This window comes from Centropristis striata, chromosome 16 (genome assembly GCF_030273125.1).
Source record: "Centropristis striata isolate RG_2023a ecotype Rhode Island chromosome 16, C.striata_1.0, whole genome shotgun sequence".
Lineage (NCBI taxonomy): Eukaryota > Metazoa > Chordata > Actinopteri > Perciformes > Serranidae > Centropristis > Centropristis striata.
The window spans coordinates 29,142,234-29,159,935 of record NC_081532.1 but is presented as its reverse complement, the minus strand read 5'-3'; the positions used below and the strand labels follow the sequence as shown (position 1 = coordinate 29,159,935).

Here is a 17,702-nt window from a genome sequence, read left to right as displayed (position 1 = left end):
AAAGAAAAAAAATCCCGTCCAGTTTTAATATGTAAGAGACACTCTTTAAGTGTCATCTCACAATTTCCGAAAAGTAACCAGCACGTTTTGCTGAGTTCCACTTTTTAACCTCAGTTGTGTTTCTTTTATCGCCACCCTGCTTTATCCGTCAGCCCCCGCAATATGTGATTTATTTATTTAACATATTCAGCAGCCAGACTATTGAATGCATGTAACAGCTGAGCGGTCTTTTACCTGCAGAACACCTGCTCTCTGTATCCATAAAACAAATACTGCGTACTAGGCCATTAGCCGAGCAATTTTTCTCGTTTAAAGTATGATGCACAAAATAATAATGTATAAAAAAGAAAAGGTCCTTGGTTTGCCGTTCAAACACCTACTCGTATTGGTATAGCTCAACATATGGCTTCCGGAATGTACAAGGACATAATGGCAGACAATAAGTTAAATACACTTGGGCTCAGTGTTCTACGCTGTAAAAAAAAGTGCAGAAGAGTTTTATTTTAAAGAAATTTACAAGGTTTTTCTTGTTTTTTAGATATGAAGTGCAAATACCATTAAAAAAAAACAACTAAATTACTTTTATTACAAATGGTAACTATAAAATTCAAGTTTAAATCTGTAAATTAATATAATTGGACATTGAAGATTTTTTTTAGAGGATTATTCAATTACTTAATGGTCTTGAATATTAAACTACAGTGGATTCTATGTAAGAAAAAAATATGCATCATATTGCATCATGTTAAATGTAAAATTTCATTTTTTTTTTTACAGTAGAATTTAAAATAACACGTAAAAAAAGTCTAAAAAATCATAAAAATGGGAAAAGGTCTTGCAGCAAAGGTTGTAAATACTTTATTTTTTAAATCAATAAAATAACGGTTATTTATACGTTAGTTATACGGTTATTTGATGTTTGTTGTTTGGCAACCTTTGCTGCCAGACTGTTTTTTTTTTCTTTTTACCGTTTATTTTTAATTTTTAATAGTGTGATGTGGCTGCAGACACCTAACCTTACCTGCATCTACGAAGGCCTTCCAGCTCAGTGTCATAAACCCAGCCACTGGTGTTGTAAATAATCCGTAACATTAATCAGATGAATCTGGTGGAGAGGCTTTGTTTGGATTCATTTCTGTTTACAGATTCCAGTTGTGGAATGTAAAGTACAATGTTTAAGTACTTGAATGTTAAGCATGTACTACTTCATACACTTCATTTCTGAGGCAAACATTGCACTTCTCACTCTCATAGCTGAGAGAGATGTTTTTGTAGATTTTATACACTCAGTGATCAATTTATTAGGTACACCTGTTCAGTCTGATGCAATCCAAAGTGTATGGAGCCTATAATGTTCAGTCTTTGACACTGCCACACACAGTTTTTTTTAATTCAGTCATGTGTTTTAGCATCAAGTTCATATTAGTGTTGTGTTCTTGTTGTGCTGGACGACTTTATATTGAGATGTGGTTCTGATGTTCTGGCCCGTCCACATTTTATTTATGTGAAAAGGGAGTACAGACAATTAATAGCACCTATATAGAACAATACCACCTTTAACTATAACGTTAATAATAATAATTATTATTATTATAGAATTTAATTTTCACAAAGACTGAACATTGTTAGTGTTTTAATTGTGCTACCGGTGTATCATGTGTATCTAAAAACTGTCCACTGAGTATATAATCAGCTAATAAATCATGATATATTTTTTATAGATTTTTATGAAGTTAAAATGCTGCAACATATACTTACATGGTTAATAGTGGATCAATATCTTGCAGGGGGGGCATTCTGCATATGAATATGTGTGCTTTTGGTGCTTTATTAGATGCTAATGCTACAATTTTAAATGCAGACTTGATTTCTAACACAGTATTTCTACACTGTGCTACTGCGACTCTCGCTTAAGTTAAAGATCTGAGTTGTTCCATAACTCCCTGAGCTCTCTTTGCTTTGTCCTTTATAATTTACTGCCAGCCTCTAAAGTTCTCTATCTGGGCTTTCTAACCTTCATGTTTTCACATGCAGAGAATAAAACCATATTGTTGGATTCTAATAATGATAATGATAGCAGCAATAATAAAAAGTAACAGGGCTAACAGGGAAACTGTTACGCTGTCACACGTTTCCCTCTCAGCATGCCTCCTGAAGTGGCCGAGGTCACTCAGAAGGGGAAACTTGTCCTTTTCAGCAGCGCTTTTGTTCTCTCCCCTCTTCTTTTTTTCAACCGAAGCACTCTCCATCCCATTCACACTGCAACAACTTCTTTTTTTTAATCCCAATTGCTTGTTTATTTCCAAGGTTAAACCTGAGCTCACCAGGTGACCTTTTGAAAAAACTTGCCATCAAAATAGTTTGTTCTGTGGACCAAAGAAATAAACAGGGGCGATTCTCGGTCATCTCATTGTGTGAAAGACCGTGAATTTATATCAAAATTTTCATTTAAAAAGCTGCTATTGCCTATCAGTGTTTCCCAACCTTGGAAATGCAGCTATTTCAAGGCTTTTGTGTGAGTTATTGTAACCCGGACGATTTTCTTCCTTCCCATGAAGGCTGTTCTATTCTCAAAGAGAAAGAAACAATCTCATTTATGGTTTGTGGCTGCTTCATCTCCTGAAGGCATCACAGAATCGTGGAGAGTATAAACTGCAGACCGGTGACGCCCCCTGCTGGCTGTTATGTCTCACATTGATCTGCATGAGGGAATGTTAAAGGCACAACACTTGTAGCTTTCCTAACAATTTAAATCCTGAAGATGAAGTTTGATATCAGATTCAGGCTTTTTTTCTTCAAACTGTGTCTGGAACTCAGTAACCTTTTTCACCTTAAAACAGTGTTTAGCTGATGACATGTGTTTCCTGGAGCTCTAATCTGTAAAAGACAAGAATAATAATTGGAATTTAGGAGAAACAAATTAATGAATTAATTCCATCACTCATTAAGACGTTTGAATCCACGTCACATTCATTTACCTATTTAGCCTCACCTGTCCTGTTATACTTTCGTAAAACCCTATATCCTTTCATAATTGTCTACCTACCTAATTACCTAATTCATCAATAACCTGTTCCATATTTTACAAGATAATTCTTGATATTTTCTGGGTGAAGACCTCATGGGATACCGTATTTTTTATGCTATAAACTCTGTGTACAATATGGACTGCTTCATCACCTCCCTCTATCTCCTGCAGAGCCAAATTATAATACTACCACCACTACTACTAATAATAATATTAATTTATAATACTGGTTCTTTAACCCATTTGAACAAAATAAAACAGACAAAATCATATCAAACTATCAGACATTACATGGCCAAAAGTATGTGGACACTCAAAGATCACACTAACATGTAATTGTTTAACATCTCCTTTTAAACAGTCATTATTATTATTATGCTGATTTATCCCATGTGCTGCCTTAACTTTCTGTACACACCACTTATCATAAGGCTCAAAAGTGACCCACTTTCACTAAAGGTGAAGGTTTATTAAAGGGGCAGTGGTGGAAAAAGTATTCAGATCTGTTACTTAAGTAAGTAAAAGTACAAAAGTATCAGCATCAAAATGTACTTAAAGTATCAAAAGTAAAAGTACTCGTTATGCAGAATGGACCCACTCAGATTGATTTATATCTTCTAAATATATTATTAGATTATTATTATTGATGCATTTAAATCACTTTAAATGTACCATGTTTTTCATGTTAAATCTCAACCTGAAAAGTAACTAAAACTGTCAGTTAAATGTAGTGGAGTAGAAGTATAAAGTTACATAAAATGGAAATACTCAAGTAAAGAACAAGTACCTCAAAATTATACTTAAGTACAGTATTTGAGTAAATGTACTTAGTTACTTACCAACACTAGTTGACAGTGAGTATTATTTACCTGTCAAATCCAGCTTGTTTGATATTAATCTGCCCTAGTAGGATGCAATGTGAAGACCCATAATTAATATTATAAAAGTCCAATATGTATGTTTCTGTAATTATATTAGAGATGTTAACACTCTCTGTATTCTTTCAACCAACCAAATGATCTGTCTCTATTTGTTTTTGGATGGAGGACGGGAAATGCTTTATTCTCACTTTAAATTGGACAAATGTTGTATTTTGTAACCTAACATTCATTGGCAATGTATTTTTTGTACATTCAAAGTACAAATTGATGTCATATAGGCATATAATTATTAGTATAAGTATATTTCAGGAACCTCATACAGTACTACATAATGGCAATGCAAAGACGGGGTCAATCATGGCTTTTTTTGGTCACATTATCGGAGCATTTAATAGGCCCATATGTAAGGAAGTCACATATAAGACTGCCTATTGATCATATTCTAACAATGGCTGTAGTTCAGCAGGTTATACCTTCAGGAGGCCTCCGTAACTTGACTTAACAGAAATTGATCGGCCTCAGCTCATACAATCAATTGATGCATTGCTCCAACCTTGGCCCCTCTGCACACAACAACTCCGCTGTTTGTGAGCAGATACAATGCAGACAATGTGAGGCAATTATGTGAAGTCAGCCAGCATTCACATCATCAGGCTGCTCTGCTCACACAAAGAGGACTAATGTCAGTCAGGATCCTCCGCCTCTTATTGGAGCTGTAAGTGGCCTTTGTTTTGACAGGCGCTAGTGACAAAATATGAGCACATTCGTTTTTGTGGTATAGCGTAGAAATCCAGTGCATAACTTTCTGTAGGAATAAGTACGAACCATTCATAAGGGAGTCAGGCCTATTATTATTATTATTATTATTATTCTTTAAAAGACTTCCTTTAACCCCTCTCAAGCAATGTAGTTGATCCAGATCAAGGGCCAGATTAAACCACTAGGGGGCCCCACAGCCTTTTACCCAGCTTCCCCCTCTGTTCCTGTCTGCAGTTTGCAATTATTCCTCAGATAGACAGACATTTATGTAAGAATATGAAGATTTAAAGACATTGCCCATGCTCACAAAGGACATTTTGACAGGCGTGAATAAAATCAATGAATCACCTATTGGGACACTTAAATATAACAGATACATTGTTAATATTATTAGTGGCACCTGTACTTTTCCTGCTATGGCAAGTTAGCATATCTGCTGTGAAAAAGGCCTTTTATAACGCTTTTATTACAGCCTGTTATTGTTTCCAAGAATTTCAGTACCCATACCAACACCAGTTAGAGGATGGGGGAAATCGATGCAGCATAGTATCACAATATTTTGCGTGGCAATGTTATTGATTCATGGCCGCCAAGTATCGATATTTAGTTTTCTGATGGCCGTCAGTACTTTTGCTGTTTTTGTTTTTCTCTCACTTTAAGGAATACAGGTACATCTAAAAAAATTAGGATATCGTAAAAAAGTTAAATATTTTTGTCAATTATTTCAGAAAGTGAAACTCGTATATTATATAGATTCGTTACACACAGAGTGAAATATGTCAAGCCTGTATTTCTTGTAATTTTGATGATTAGGGTTTACAGATAATGAAAACACAAAACTAGTGTCTCAGAAATTTAGAATATTACATAAGATCAATAAAGAAGAGGATATTTTAAACATGTCAGGCTTCTGAGAAGTATGTTCATTTCTATACATCAATACTTGGTTGGATACTTGGGCTCCTTTTGCATGAATTAGTGCATTAATACTTGGTGGCATGGAGGAGATCAGCCTACAGCACCATGTTGCTGATATCGTCTGATATCGTCCTTCAGGTCAGCCCATAGACTCCTATGGGGTTCAGGTCAGCCCAGTTTGCTGGCCAGTCCAGCCCAGTAACACCATGGTCACTGAAGCAGCTTTTGGTACCTTTACCAGTGTGGCCAGGTGCCAAGTCCTGCTGGAGAATGAAAGCAGCATCTCCAAAGAGCTTGTGGAAGCATGAAGACTCTACTATGTCCTGCTAGATGGCTGCTATGTTGACTGTGGACTTCAGAAAACACAGTGGACCAACAGCAGCAGAGGACATGGCCCCAAACCACCACTGACTGTAAACTCACATATTGAACTTTTTCACAATATTCAAATTTTCTGAGACACTGAGTTTTGTGTTTTCATTATCTCTAAGCCAGAATCATCAAAATTACAAGAAAAACAGGCTTGAAATATTTCACTCTACGTGTAATGAATCTATATAATGTATGAGTTTCACTTTCTGAAATGACTGACAAAAATATTGAACTTTTTCATGATATTCTATTTTTTTTAGATGTGCCTGTACAGAGAAATGGGTATCATATGAAACTAGAAGATTTAAGGAGTCTACAGGCACCATGTGCGCCAGGATATCATGTTGGGAAGTTGTCGAAATAGCGCTGCAAAGTTAGGCTTTTTTAAGTTTCATTCATAAAAATTTAGAGCAGTGAAGCTTAAAGTTGAGGAGAGTTTGATAAAATGCTGCAGTTGTTTGATATCAGTTCAGTTCAGTTTGACGGAATACTTTGTTGGTCAGTCTGTGGGTTTGACTCTCATTGTGGAGAAATAAAAAGACTGAAGTGAGATGAATAGACTGAGAATTTTCTCTTATTTGACAAAACAATTTTTGATTGAATTTAATTTTGTGGACACAAAATGCAGTTAATAAGTTAAATCACAATATATTGAATCACAATGCTCACCATATCGCAAAATGCTTAAAATCGCAATAATATCGTATCTTGACTCAAGTATCGGAATAAAATAGTTTTGTGGGGCCTCTGCTGATTCACACCTCTAACACCATACCCTTAAAGTGATACCAATACCAGTAAAGTGCTTCATTTTTTTTTTCATATCTTTATTTCCTATTTTGTTCAAAACAATGCTGAACTCTTCACAACACCATGGACTATGGATGGTAGCTGCTGCAGCAGTGTGCCAATCCCTCATTAAATCAAAGAATGCTTGTGGTGATTGGTGGCAAGCAAAACCAAACAAAAATACTTTTTTTTCAAGATCTGGATACACAAAGATTGAATGCAGTTATGATTTGACTGGATGCGTTTCGATACTAGTTGCTGCTGGATGGTTTCGGTACTGATCATTTTTTTTTATACACAGCCTTAATTATAACAAAAAGACTTTGACACAAGGCCCCTTTACAAGTTAATGCCTGAAGATAAGATTACTATAAAATACAGCACAGTCCCTTGAAGGCCTCACCAATTCAGTTCATACTGTGCTGTAGGACTTCATATCACCAAATAAATTTGCAGTTAATTAATAATTCCAGAAACTGATTTCCACACAGGGATCTGTAACGATCTTAGGCCATTAGGCCTTAATGTGATATTGCTATAACTTTGCTATTGAGATTGCTGATTAAAAGTCAAATGTAAAGAGCACATCATATTTTATCAGTTGAAAAAATATATTCTATTTTACATTGAAGTACCAATTAGGAGCAATTACCCTAAACAAGCCCATAAAGGGAATAATGTGACTTTCTCTCAGGTCAGTAGGCGCAGTACAGTTTCTGGCCACTAGATAGAGACATTGACTAAAAAAAGAGACTACCTATAGAGCCTTGTAATATTTCATTCAGATATGAGTAAAGATCTGTCATTTAAAAATTATGCTTTTTCCTTTGGCTCACTCATCAGCGTGCAAACATGTTTCTGCTGAACTGAAACACATGGGGGTCCTAAATCTTTTATGTGGGTATACATTAAAAAAAAGAATGAATTAACATTTTTTATCTATGAACACATAGAGTAATTATTTTTGTTTTATTTATTTGTTTTGTAATTCTTAAATGTGGCTACATGTATGTCCAGCTGCATACATATGTTTCAGATTAAATGTTTTTCCTTGTTATCTTAAAGAAATGACTGACTTTACCAAAGTGATTTGAGATGCATTTTTACATGATTTATTTATACCTTATTTAAATAGGTAATTTTATTATTTTATGTGCTTTTCAAATAATTTGTATTGCCTTTTTTAAATCTTTTTTAAATTTTTAGTTGAGATTCTTTCTTTCTCCATTGATTTTTTTAAATCACAAAAATACCATTTTTAAATTCAGGGCTCAGCTACTATATCGGTCACTCAGTAACAATAACAATAACTGAACAATAACTACATAAATATCATATAGGCTTTTAAAGGCTGAATAAGACAAGTTGACTCTAGTATTGGTAGCTAGCTTACCTAAGCAGTGGTGGTTCTACACAGGGGCCTCCAGGGGCCACTGCCCTTGTGAAGAAGCCTTTGGCCCCTGCTGTGGCCCCTGTGTCAAATTAATTACAAAATGATCAATTTATAACGATGAACGACGGAACAATTCTTACCTAATTTTTGTTCAAACAATATCTCATTGTACACAAAAGGAACCCAGAATGTGTACATTGTATAATAGTTGAATTGTGCAATAAAAGCACAAAGTGTATATATAAAAAAGATTATTCTCACTGCACTGCACTTTCAAAATAAGTAATTGTGCACAAAAATGTGAAATGTCATTTTCTTACAAAAATAATTGTAATTGTTGGTAATCTCATTGTTTCAATCAATATATTTATATCTAATCTTCCGAATATACTTAAATAAGATGTTTAAATAAGCTTAAATAAGGGTTTTGATTGCTTAGATATCCTCTTTGTCGTTTTTAATGTGCCCCTCTGATTAAACACGGGCCCCTCCTTGGCCCCCAGAGTAAAATTAGTCTAGAACCGCTACTGTACCTAAGTAGAGAGAAAAACACTTTCTCACAGTTCACATCAGTGAGTATTGTCCTTACCTGTAGTACCAACCTTTGACCGCTGGATGGTGCACAAGATCCACAGTAGAGAGGAGACAGCTCAGTGGCGCTACAGCTGCAGATTTTGTACACTTCCTTATCACTATATCAACAGAAAGCCTACGTAGTCAACTAAACCTTTAATCACTTTTTTATTGCCATGCAGAAGACACTGGCCTGAGAGGACAAAGTATATGTTGTTTTCCTTTACTTATTTTTTTTTATTTTGGCTTATTTCAGGCCTCCACTCAGGCTCCATTTAATGAGAGAATTAGGATAATATTGAACTGTACAAATATCTCTTTAAATACATTTTTCACTGTACAAATATATACACAAACAAGCTACAGGTACACAACAAGTAAATTTGGACCTTAGTGTAAATGAGCGTACAGCATTACTGAGTGGAGGGTGTGAACGTACATGTGTAAGAAAGTGTTGAGGCAGGGGCAAGGGCACCAGTTGGGATTTTTAAGGGTCTATATTTATACTCTCTGGTCTCCAGTTTCTGCAGCTGTCGCCAAGTTTAAGTTCAGCACCTTGAGCCTTTCTCAGTCCCGCTCTTGGGTCAGAGTTATAAACCTGCCAAACTCTGAGGCGGAGAGAGTGACTCTCGCCTGCCCTTCATGTGGGAGCTGCAGAAAGTCCAAAGAGTCCCACTGTCATTGAACTGAAATACCTGCCTGATTATCAGCTCATCCTTATCTTACACACGACCGCAACACCGCTTTATAATGCATCACACCATGCCACAATATTACTGCACTTCTTATAAAATGCTTGACACACTTTTCTTTATTGTTGATAGGATCTTAGTTTGCATCTACTATAATCTGCATGTCGGAGCCACTTCTCTAGAAAAGACACTGTTGTTGTCAACAAGTGTGTTATTTTGGTGTTTTCCTCCTGGTCATGCCTCAATTCTCTGCATAGCACTGTATCAGTTTCATCATCAGCGATTGTTTATTCATTGCAAATTGACTGAACAATTTGACTGACTGTAATGGAAAGTAACTAAGTACATTTACTCAAGTACTGTTCTTAAGTACAATATTGTGATATTTGTACTTTACTTGAGTATTTTTATTTCATGAAACTTTATACTTCTACTTCTACTTCTAACCCTAACCCTACTACATTTTGAGGCAAATATTGTACTTTTTACTCCACTACATTTAGCTGACAGCTTTAGTTACTTTTCGGGTCAATATTTAACATAAAAGTCATGATACATTTAAAATGATTATGCATTTATATAAATGAAACCTCATAATGTAAACATAACAGTATATGAAGTGGTTAAAATGAGCCTTATCTTTATAAAATCCAAACACTGCTTACATAAATGCAACAATACAAATAATGTATTAATATATTTAGAATATATTAAACAATGTGAGTGGGTCCATTCTGCAAAACGAGTACTTTTACTTTTGATACTTTAAGTACATTTTGATGCTGATACTTTTGTACTTTTACTCCAGTAAGTTTTGAATGCAGGACTTTTACTTGTAGTGGAGTAATTTCACAGTGTGGTATTAGTACTTTTACTTAAGTAAGGATCTGAATACTTTTTTCCACCAATGACTGAACATTAAGCTCTTTTACCGATGCCCTGAATTGACATTCATACAGGTTTAGAAGGACATAACTGTAATAACAACAAAGTGATGAAAAAGTCCAGTAAAACACATAACTAGCAGACAGGTTTGGCAAGAATAATATACAACAATTCAAACATTAATAGAAGTTTATACTCTGTTTATGTTATGGTTTATTTAGTTCATTCTAGGTCTGCATGCTCATGGTGTTTTGTTTTGTTTTGGTGTATATGTGAAAAAGTGTGTTGTAGGTCGTTTTATGACAGCATTTCTTCTGCATGAAAGCAAGACAAAATGCATGAGAAAATGAGCATGTGAAATGAGAATATTGCACTGTGATATTGAGAATAATGACATCCATTTGAGATTTATGCAAAAGAAACGGGGAAAAAATGAATTTAATCCATACTGCTTGGAACATGTGGCTTTTCTTAATGTTATTTATTCTTATCAATATTGTTTTATCAATAAAAAAAAATAACATTTGGGGTTTTAATAATGTTTAAAGTGTCTTTGGTTAAATGGGCATTACTTTTGAAGACCCAATTATTGAAATGTCTTAATATAATTAAAGTGAAGCAAAGTATTCCAGTAAAATCAATGTGCTGCTGAATGTAGATCTAACTTCTAAATCTTCAGGTCTAAATATGATACAACTGATCTGCTTCTTATCTCTCAGGTTTTGTCTAAAAAAGACGTCTCCTGCAGCCGACACCAGTCTGTTTGAAAACATACAGTAGGAAGATGATGAGAAGGCTTCTTCTTTTCTGCTACTTCTTTGATGGGTGAGTGGATTTACACAAATGTTTTCCCAAAATGCAGCCTTAATAAAGACATGTCGGTCGTTTTGGTGGAGCAAGATGACAGCTCTTCTGTGTGTGATTATAGCTGCCACATGTGATAAACACGTTCCCCCCATATGACAAAAGATCCTACTAATCTAGCACTGCAGCCTGTAGTTTGTAGGCAGTAACAATCATTCATTATGCAGACAGGATGGATGGATAGATAGATACATACATACATACATACATACATACATACATACATACATACATACATACATACATACATATATAAAGGTCAGAAGGATATAACTGTTATAACAACAAAGTGATGAAAAAGTCCTGTAAAACACATAAGTAGCAGACAGATTTGGCAATATACAACAATGCAAACATTAATAGAAGTTTATATTCTGCTTATGTGATGGTTTATTTTGTTCATTCTAGGTCTGCATGCTCATGGTGTTTTGTTTTGTTTTGTTTTGGTGAATATGTGAAAAAGTGTTCCATTTTCCACGGTTTTCTTGATAATGATTTTGGTTATTATCAAGAAAAAACATGGAAAATGTCTTGATATAAGAGAAATCAGCTCTTAAATTAAACTCATATTAGCTATTTTTGTTATCATCATATTTGTCCAAACAATTGTACCTTTAGTTGTACCAGGCATTAAAATGAACAAGAAACTGAAAGACAGACAGACAGACAGACAGACAGACAGACAGATAGATAGATAGATCCATAGACAGATTCACTGTGTGTGTGTGTGTGTGTGTGTGCTGAAGGAGCGCCTACTGTCCAGTGGCAGCTCTGTGCCTAATAACAGAGCTTAGCTGGCATACCAGAGCCGGTGGCACATTGGTGTAGCGGTAACTCAGAGAGAGCCTGGTAATTACCACCGGCCGCTGACACCATGCTGCAAATGCACCAGTCAGCACTGAGAGGACCAGCGGAGCATTTCCCTCTCCCTCCTGCTGCCAGGATGACCTGGTGATCAGCCCCTGGCACACACAATTGTTACAAGAAAGAACAGCAGAAAAGAGAAAGAAGCTTTCTCTCTGTCTGCTTCATTTATGAATGTGGAAGAGCAGTTAGAATGTGTTATTTTACCCTGATCTCTGTCTTGGATACACTCGACTGGGACATGAGCACCGAATGAGGAGTCATGAAGGCTTTCTCTCAGGAGAGGCCCGCTGGAAAACATACTGCAGAGCCGGAATGGGAAGTTTATTTTGCTTGGTGCATGAATATCTGTGGGATGTGGGGCTCTGTGCAGGAGCACTCCAGTTTCATCAATGCAGCAACCTCCTCCTCTTTCACTGTCTGAGGAAATAATTTCAGCTCATCCCCCCACTGCATCCTAATAATTTCTAATTCCTCACTCATCTTAATTTCATGTCTTCTCTCCTCTCGGTTTCCCCTATCTGTTCCTCTATCATCTGCGGGCTAAAATAGGCGCAGCAGCAGCAGCTTTTCTCTGGGCCTTTTGTCCCTGCTCAGGGAGACGTTTGGCACACAGAGGATCGTGTTACAACTTTCATTTCCTGAATATTTTTCTCTTTTTTTCTGCATGGAAACCAAGAAGGGTATTTTATCCTCCTTGCTCTGCAGCATGAAGATGAAGGGCGAGGGGAGCGAGATGGCAGCTCAGATTCGGGCTGCTGTCACTCCAACGTCGGCCAAACAAATAAAGTACAAACTGCACATAGCTGCAGGGTTCTGGTGCAGGGTAGCTGTGGTGTGGTTTGGGCACAGCGGGGGTGTGGATCATGTGTGTGAAGTAGAGGGGGGCTTGGTTACTTGAGCTATTTGTGAGCCCCAGGATAGGTGAGGTGATGCCCCTTGGGAGTGTGAGGTATATTTCATTATCCCATATCCCATACCACTTCCTCTTGTTGTGTCTGCCACCCCGGCCCCTCCCCAGAAGCCCCCTGAGCCTGGAGCACTGATGTGTCTGTGTTTAGACTTTCTTGGCTGGAAGCAGAACAACAAGCAGCGTAGTGGTAACAGTCTGCAGAATGATCAATTATTAATCCCATTGTGAAATTACGTCTATAATATGATACCAAACCCAGTCATTATGGCTCTAGTTATGTCTGGCTTCTTAAAAGGAGCCATTAAGGCTGTTTGAATGTTCAGTACATAACACATCTCTGGATACAGTAGAATAAATGTCCAAGCCTGAAACACAAACTATAATTGAGTTGCTATTTCAATTTGAATTTCATATATACAATCATGGGAAAAATGATTAGACGACCCTTTTTTTCTTCAGTTTCTTGTTCATTTTAATGCCTGGTACAACTAAATGTACATTGTTTTTGGACAAATATAACGATAACAACAAAAATAGTTTATAAGAGTTCATTTCAAGAGCTGATATCTAGCCATTTTCCATGGTTTTCTTGATAATAACCAAAATCATTATCAAGAAAACCTTGAAAATTGGCTAGATATTAGCTCTTATGAGCTATTTTTGTTATCATTATATTTGTCCAAACAAATGTACCTTTTGTTGTACCAGGAATTAAAATGAACAAGAAATTGAAGAAAACAATGGTAGTCTAATATTTTTTTCCATGACTGTAATTGAGTTGCTTTGAATTTGAATTTCAAATATATTTTCAGTAGGGTAGCTGGCGTTATTCTATAATTTTCTTATTTTCAACAATAAGAAAAGACCAAAACCAACCATCCTTTTTGCCTCATTTCCACTGAATAGTCTGGCCCAGCTCATGTTTGGTTCCAGGTTCGTTTTTCCACTGCAGATAGTAAGTCCCTAGCGATGGCGGGATTCTCAGCTGTTTTCCATAGCAACGCCATGTCAAACTGCCATGACATCAACACTTGCTGAATCCTTTTATCGGCAACCAAACAGGAACGTCTGCGCTTCTTCAAGCACACAACAGAGCATACGGAGCTTAAAAATCTGTGTCAAGTGATTAAAAAACTGTCGCTGGTGATGTTAGCTTGGCTAGTAAAAAAAGGCCTGTTAGTATTGACTCAGCTTACTTGGAACCTCAAGCAAAGTTGTCCTAAAAGAAGTATTTGGTATAACTTTTTGCTAATGGAAAACTAAAAAAAGAACAATGCAGTGGAAATACAGCATTGAACTTTTACCAGTGGTGGAATGTAACTAAATACATTTTCTCAAGTACTTGTACTTAAGTACAATATTGAGGTACTCGTACTTTACTTGAGTTTTCCTCATTATATTTACTTCTACTCCACTACATTTTCAGGCAAATATTGTACTTTTTCTTCACTACATTTAGCTGACAGCTTTAGTTACTTTACAGGTCGAGATTTTGCATAAAAACCATGATACATTAAAAGTGATTAGACATTTCTTAATTATAACCTCAGAACAGTATATAAAGTAGTTGAGCCCTATCTTGAGAAAATTAAAATATTGCTTGCATAAATGCATCAATAACATTACTCCAATAGTATATTTGGAATATATAGCACAATCTGAGTGGGTCCATTCTGCATAATGAGTACTTTTACTTTGATATGTTAAATACATTTTGATGCTGATACTTTTGTACTTTTACTTCAGTAAGTTTTGAATGCAGGATTTTTACTTGTAGTGGCAACATTCCACAGTGTGGTATTAGTACTTTTACTAAAGTAAGGGATCTGAATACTTCTTCCACCACTGACTTTCACTCATTACTATTGGAGCTTCCATCCGTCTGTAGCTCTCAGCCCAAACTGCTTCCTTGAAAGACTTAAATCTTTAAAAGCAACTTGCAAATATATTGTTTCATAATTTCTAAAGGCTAAGTAATTGCATAAAATATCTGGGCACTTGTATTTTTATATGTAATGTTACTTAAAAAGAAGCAAATAATGCATCTCCGAGGGACGACTTCCTGCTGTGGATTACTCAAACTACTGACACAAACAAACTAAAGTGACCGTGTTAATGTTAATGAAAGAGGACAGTGCAACTGTGTAAAACCCTGATGTAGTTTATGGACAACAACGAAGCTCTATAGCACATCTGGCTCTGGCTTTACAGATTTGTGAGTGAAATCAGTGAATTGTTGTTTGATGTCTTTGTTGACAATAAAGAAGCTGTAGAATATCACCAGATTTCTTCTTTAAGCTTAATAAGTAAAAGTATTCAGCCTTTACTTTGTTTGGACTTTATTATCTGATTTCCATGTTTCGGGATTCAAAATTAAACTGGAAACCTTCTAGTTTGAAATACATCCTCACATCAGATTAAACAACGGCCTCATTTCTAAAATGTAAATCACACATTTATATTCTGAGTACATTTCAAATTAACTTCTGTTGAATAAACATTCAATACTTATATAATTTAATTTATGCAGGACACTGCACACTGTTTCTGCCCCCTGCTTTAAAAAGTACACACCTCCTGCTTGGGTAAATACTCACTGAGCTCCACATGTGTATCAATCCACAGCTGAAAAAAGTCCCCATTAAATGCTCTATTTATTCCTGTTTGAGTAACATTTGCAGAAAACAAACTATGTACAGTCATGGAAAAAAAATATTAGGTCATTGTTTTCTTCAATTTCTTGGAAAACCATGGAAAATGTCTAGATATCAGCGCTTAAGTGAAACTCTTATGAGCTATTTTTGTTGTTATGATTATATTTGCCCAAACAAATGTACCTTTAGTTGTACCAGTTATTAAAATGAACAAGAAATTGAAGAAATTAAGGGTGGTGTAATATTTTTTTCACTGACTGTATTTGTGATTTTTCAAAGATTTACAAGCCTTTTCAATGTATTTGTTGACATCAAAAAATAGGATAACACCAGCTTTAACCTTTAAAGGTCACAAAAGGAGGTCTGCAATGTATTTTCATTTAGTACAATTTAATAAATCTTTACTGTAAATTAGCACTTAGCAGTTGTAAACTAATAATGATCAACGAATGAACATTGTGGCACAACAAATCGCTCCTGCCCCCTAATTTAAGGTATCTTCCTTTCAAACTTTTCTTTGTCACTTCTTCATCAAACAACCTTAAATCCTATCACCTGATGGAAGTTATATCTACAGTAAATTATTATATTGTAGTGTTAGATGGATCTGTTTTAAGTTCCTTTAAAAGGCTGAAGAGAAAATGTGTTTAGTCCTCACGAAAGAATCCCGAAAAACATCCCAGACTGAAGTCACTTTCCTGATCAAACATATGAGACTAATGCCACTATCATCTTTCTCTCCAAGCTCCAAAAATATACATATCTGATTCTCAGCAACCAGAGCTGGGTTTTGTCTCTGGAAGAGTTTGTTATATGAGCCTGTGCCTTCTGGCCACATTTTTCCCCCTAATACAAGTAAGTCGTCTTCCGTAGACATTACACACACGTCTTATCTTGTCCTTTTGTCTTTTTCCTCTTGTATAAGAAATTTCCACCCTTTCATCAGGTAATGTATATGATGCTGTCCTTCATTTGACACACAACATGCTATTTAACACCCTAATAGTTATAGGGATCGTCTGCAGAGTCTCCTCCTCCTCGTGTCTGAACCCTGGGTCATGCATCACTCATCCCACTGGAAGAAAGAGATAAATATTTCTTTCAGCTCTGCCACATGGGAGCTTCCTGTCGGACGACAAGGCTTCCTCGTCCTTGGCTCTCGGCTCCTACATCAGCTCATTTATTTTAGAGCAGAGCAGCACAATCCCACTGATCTCTGGCAGACGCCTGCCACTGCCATGTAGGAAAGCTTTGACTTTAATCAGTTTTATTTTCTCAGATACACACTCCAAGTCTGGTACACGTGAGGGTGACCAAGCCCACACACACACACACACACACACACACACACACACACACACACACTGGATCTGCCTCTGGGTACGTCCAGGCAGGAACATTGTCAGATCCATGCATCATTGGTAAGAAAATCTCTCTCTCCCCCCACACACACCACCACCACCCCGCCCCTCTGAGGCAGACCTGAAAAGATCCTTTTGTCCCTCATCACCCGCCTGCCCCCCACTCCCCCTCCCCTCTCTGACACACACCCCTCATACAGCCTGTGGTTATGGATACCTGGGACTGTCTCACACCCGGCTAAAGCTACCTGCAGGCACCAGACCATGCAGAGGCAACCCCAAAGTTCCTCATCTTTGGATGTTGTCCTCATAGGAGATGCACTCCGATGCCAGAGCAAACATTGAGCCCGCTGAGGCCCACGGCGCAGGCTCATGCAGGCTACTCTCCATGTTTATTTGCACACGTCGGGGCCCTTCCTGCTGTTGATTTAGAGCCACTGCCACTTATGAGAAACGAAATGCCCTGTTGATGACTCAGACTCTGTTTGCCATCAGCAGCTGTTGTTGCTGGCAGCGGCGTGCTTCAGGCTGACGTTACCTCCAGCTTTTGTCATCCAGCAGCCTATAGGCCCCGAGCACGCCTACCTACCACTCGCACTTGTTGCACAGCTGATGAGGGGAAGACACAGCGGCTGATACAGCAGATAGATTTATGGCTGCAGACGTTGTCCCTGTGGATTCGGAAGCAAGGGATTGGAGCGTGATTAAAAGCACTGTCAGAGTTTCCGTGTTGGATTGATTTTAGTCTCTTGCACA

The 17,702-nt window shown here is 36.8% G+C and overlaps 1 long non-coding RNA gene across 1 annotated transcript in view; it reads left to right on the top strand.

Moving 5' to 3' along the window:
- Nucleotides 1-17,702, top strand: part of LOC131988280 (uncharacterized) — a 53,453-nt gene that overhangs the window by 24,361 nt on the left and 11,390 nt on the right. The window contains exon 2 of the long non-coding RNA XR_009395870.1: nt 11,010-11,115. This is a non-coding gene — a long non-coding RNA (uncharacterized LOC131988280). The remainder of the gene's footprint in view (nt 1-11,009; nt 11,116-17,702) is intronic.